A 5,313-nucleotide genomic window follows, 5' to 3' on the forward strand; every position below is an offset into this window, starting at 1 on the left:
GGGCAAGTCATTTAACCTCTCTGTGACTCAGTTTTCTCCTCCGCAAAATGGGAACACCAATAACACCTACCTCTTGGGAGCTGGTGTGAGGCTTAAATGAAATGATGCATTTAAAGCTTTTAGTGTTATGTCTGACCTTTGGTAAGGATTTAGTAAATGGTAACTCTTCTGACCTTATTACTATACACAAGACAATTGGCAACAAACTGGAATTTTCTGAATATCTTGGGGTAGAATCTTAGCTAGTTGTTAGTACCTCCTGTCTGGGGTGATGTCAACACTCCTATTCTCCCAGGTGTGTAATATTGGAGAGGCATAGACAATAATATTCTTTCTGTGTGCACTTTTTCCCTCCTGGCCTTCCCTTTGGTAAGGTCATTTTCCACACTCTTCAATTATTATTCACCAAACACTTATTGAGCACCTTCTCTGTGCCAGGTGCTGTGGATACAGAGATAAATAAGCCCCCTGTCTGCACTGGATGCTCCCAGTGCAGAGGAAACAACTCAATAAAATGTCCTGCCCTTTATTTCCTTAGGTCCCAGGCCAAGTGGCTTGGTTCCTAGAGGTAACACTTTCCCTTTTCTTTCCCTATCTTTGGAATTTGAACCTCTTGATGCTTTATTGCCACTTTCTTGACTTCTGATCTCAAGTGTTATTGAGAGAGAAGTGATGGATGTTGAGTTGGGAAGACCTGGAGTTGAAACTCAGCTCTGCCTCTAGCTTGCTGTTTGACCCATGGAGAAGTTACTTAACCTTTCTGAGCCTCAGTGTTCTCAGCTGGGAACTGGGGGTGATAGTACCCACCTCCAAGGACTGCTGCAAGGACTGAGTGAGATAAATCACCTGCCTCGGGAAGCCCATTTCCTGACCGGCAGAGAAGTGCTCAGTAAACAGTATTAAGTTGTGACCAAGCTAATAGCTCTCGGCAAATGACCTTGCCCGTGACAGTAATATGCATTCTTTTATCCAATAAAATCCAAGGACTTATTTCATTTTTGTTTAATATTATATTTATTTATTTTCAAAAGGCTACTATCTTGAAAGCATGGGCTTGTGACCTTGTCAAGGTTATTTCCTCTCTGGGCCTCAGTTTTCCTACCTGGACAGTAGGAGGGTAAATTCTTAATAATCTCTAGGGTCCTTCCCATCTCCAAAAGTCTGGGTGTCCATGACTGGGGCAGAGCAGGGAACGGGAACCTTGTTTCCTGGTTCTATCCCTATTTTGATGTCTTTCAAGCATCAAAATAGGTATCAGGTGGAAAACGTAGACCAGTATTAAAAAGTGTAGAGTCATGGGGAGGAGGGGAGGAATGATTTAGCTGGGTCTGAGGAGGCATGATCGATGAAATTTAGGAATAGTCAGTGCAGACTAAATATCAAGGAAAAGCTCCCTGACAGTGAGAGATTGGCCTTCGTAGAAATTCTTGGCATTTACAACCAGGATGACAAGCCATTCTGAAGTGGGGCTCAAATAGACCTTTGCTGGTTGGGGCTTGGGCTTCTATGGGACCCAAGGTGTTTAAAGCCCATGATGGCTTTCAGTGTGGGGAGCTTGGGGAGGGGTGCTTGGGAGCTCCCATTTCCACCAGCAAGTGGTAGGCATGGGTTAGAAGAGAGCTGAGACTTCAAACATGCACTGAAAGTCATTTGAGTAACTGGTATCAGCTGTGCTTCTAATGTACACCCTGCTGGGCCATATGAGTGCTCTCCTCTCCCCATAATTGCCCTGTGGGGCAGGAGTAACTGTCTGTATCCATCCATTCTCACACTGCTGTAAAAACATACCTGATACTGGGTAATTTATAAAGAAAACAGGTTTAATCAGCTCGTGGTTCTGCAAGCTGCACAGGCTTCTTCTTCTGGGGAGGCCTCAGGAAAGTTACAATCATGGCAAAAGGTGAAGGGGAAGCCAGCACATCTTCACATGGCCAGCAGGCGCAGGACAGAGAGAGACTGAAAGTGAGAAGCGGGAGGTGCTACACACTTTTAAACAACCAGATTTCATGAGCACTATATCACAAGACAGCACTGGGGGGATGGTGCTAAACCATTAGAAACACCCCTGTGATCCAATCACCTCCAACCAGGCCCCACCTCCAACATTTGGAATTACAATTCAACATGAGATTTGGGTGGGGACACAGAGCCAAACCATATCACCATCTCAATGCTACAGATGAGAAGACCGAGGGCCAGGGAGTTTGAATGACTTGCCTGGAATCATACAATGAGCAAGAGGCTGAAGCAGGATTCAAACCCAGGTCTCTGACCCTGAAACCAAGAACTTTCCACTGCCTTAGAAGACATATCAACGCTGTACAGAACAAAGCAGGTGCCCCAACCTGAATCGTGTCTCAACAAATATTTATTACATGAACTAAGGAATAGCTCTTGATGCCTTTACCTCAATATGCTTTCATTTTAATCCATTTTACAGGTGAGGAAACTGAGGTCTCTGGAGGATAAGTAGCAAGGTCACCAAATAAGCTAGTGGCAGAGTCAGGCCCAGAATTCTACTTTCTTATTTTCTAACCCATTGCTTTTCTTTTTTATTTTTTTTTTCTTGAATCATACTCTACTGTCATTTTTTAAAATGGGGACTTGAGATCTGGTGAGAACCACTCCCTAATAGGGAGACAGTGTAGGATTTGAAGCTGGCTTTGAAAGAAAATAATACAGGAAGTGGCCACCAGTGGGGATAAGATGGAAGGAAATGACTGCACGAAAGGCAGGTGGTTTAAGGGCAAGGTCTTTGACTCCTTAAAGTTCAGCCGTGTCCTCTAAAATGAAGGATACCGATCACCACCACCCACCCTGACTTCAGCATCCTCCCTCCCCTGCTCCCAGGATTGCTCTTCATAAGGTAGTGTGGAAAATGGCCAGTGCAGTGGCTGTAAATCGTAGCCCTGTTGTTATGAAGGGAAGATGGTGTCATTCTAGAGCTTAGTTGTCTCCCAAACTGGGGAGCTGTTGACAGATGGGGAGACTGAGGACCAGGAAGTTTGAATGACTTGACTGGGATCACATCTCCCCAACTGGGGAGTTGTTGACCCATACACTTTTAGGGAGGAGACACAAATTTCAAAGAAGGCTGGAACTCCAGCTCTGCATGTTTATTATAAGCCTCAGGACACAAATGACTCCTGATCATTTTGCTCCTAACACCTCAGGGACTTTGCATGATGACTAAACAGTAGGTTCCTCCCCAGACATTTAATGATCAGCCTTTTCTGGGACTCCTGGTCCAGTTCTTTCTCAGCAGTGCCCATCCAGACTCTCCTGTAGTGTAAAAAGCTAGAGGCAGGGTCCTCACCAAGCCCTGTCTCTTTGTCCAAGCCTCCCACCCCCAGTGCTTGCAGTGCCCCCTCATAGATGAAGCCAGGTATTTGCAAACAGCTTCAGCACACATGCACGCAATCAATATCACAAAAGATAAATCTGCTGCAATTGACTCCAGGCTGTACTGTCACTAAGTGACGATGAAAAATGATCAGCACTTGAATACATTGCGTTTTTATCTTTAAATCTTTCTACAGAAGTGGTGTCAATATCAGAGTACTAAATAATCTCTAGATAGCAGGAAGATGCAAGAACATTTTTTTTTTCTTCATGGAAGATGGATGTAGCTTTTTCGAAGGTCTTAAATACTGAAACAAGGAATTAGCTCTCTAAATGCCCTACAATGACTGGCTGCCTTGTCAGTCCTCTGAGGGCGATTTGAGTACCTAACTCCACTCTTCCATCAGTGTTCTTTAAATAACAGTGCTTGGCTCTGAGGACTAGGGACCCTTTCCAAGCCCTAATGAATCCATAAATCAAGGTTTACTGTATCTTCTTCCTCAGGCCAAGCTTAGTGAGTTGATGGGGGAAATCGAGGCAAGGGGAAGAGTCTTGTCTAACCAAAGTCACATAGGAACTCAATTTTCTACCAGAGTGGACACCTATCATCCTTCAGAAGGGGACAGGGCCAATTTCTCTTGGGGCTATAAGGTAAAATTTACATAAGCAACCAGGTAACCGGTTATCATCATCAAATACTTGCTGGGATCTATTAACCGTAAGACACTGATAGACATTAGAAATGTAGAGAAATCAGCCTTACTCTTTTGAGCTTTTAAGGCATGGGGGGAAGGATATTTGCTTAGCCATAATAACCACTATACATTGATCAGTAACAGCACCAGACACTGTGCCAAGAACTCTACATGCATCCTCTCGGCAGAGTGAGCCTCACAGTAGTCCTGCAAGGTGGATATCATTAACCCCGTTTTACCAAGGAGACAATATTGCCAGTGGCAGAGCCAGGGAAGGCAGAAGACCTGGGCTTGAGTCCCAGTTCTGTGTGTCCTGGGGCAAGCCAGAGCCATCTTTAGCCCCTCATAAGCAAAATGAGGGGAGTCAGACTCCATGATCTCCAAGGACCCCCAGCCTTTATCATCATTGGTTCTGTGAATATTCAAATAATGGGTGGACTGTGGCCCACACCCCCAGTGTTCACTGAATGTTGGCTGTGAGCCGGGGCAGGTGAGGACACGGAGGGCAGGTGCAGACAGAACGCATCCCCACCCACAAGTCCACTGGTTTGCGGAGCTCTATTGAGCAATACATTTTTTTGCTTGACAAGTGGAGAGAGAGATTATAGGTACTGTATTGGTCCATTCTCATGCTGCTCATAAAGACATACCCAAGACTGGGTAATTTATAAAGGAAAGAGGTTTAATTGACCCACAGTTCAGCATGGCTAGAGAGGTCTCAGGAAACTTACAATCATGGCGGAAGTGGAAGCAAACACGTCCTTCTTTACATGGCAGCAGGAAGAAGTGTAGAGCGAAGTGAGGGAAAGTCCCTTATAAAACCATTAGACCCCATGAGAACTCATTCACTATCAGGAGAACAGCATGGGAGCAACCACCCCCATGATTCAATTACCCCTTACTGGGTCTCTCCCACGACACATGGGGATTACGGGGTCTACAGTTCAAAATGAGATTTGGGTGGAGACACAGCCAAACCATATCAGGTACCTATTTTTCCCATAAAGTTATTTCAAAAATAATAAGTTCTAGTGTGCCTGGCCCTGGGGGAGGGTGGAGAGGTTGATATGGAACACACTAAGAAGAAAACAAAGTTTCTGACTTGAAAAAAATTGCAATTCTGCTGGAGAAAAGTGATTGGTGCCCAATATAATATCCTATAAACTGAGTATGGGAACAGGGGCTGAGGAGGCCATGGGATAGGAGACAGACGCCTGGAGATGGAGCCCAGAGTCCTCTGGTCTATGGTCAGTCATTAGGGAGCTAGGGTAAGGCA

This window comes from Pan troglodytes, chromosome 11 (assembly GCF_028858775.2).
Source record: "Pan troglodytes isolate AG18354 chromosome 11, NHGRI_mPanTro3-v2.0_pri, whole genome shotgun sequence".
Classification (NCBI taxonomy): Eukaryota; Metazoa; Chordata; class Mammalia; order Primates; family Hominidae; genus Pan; species Pan troglodytes.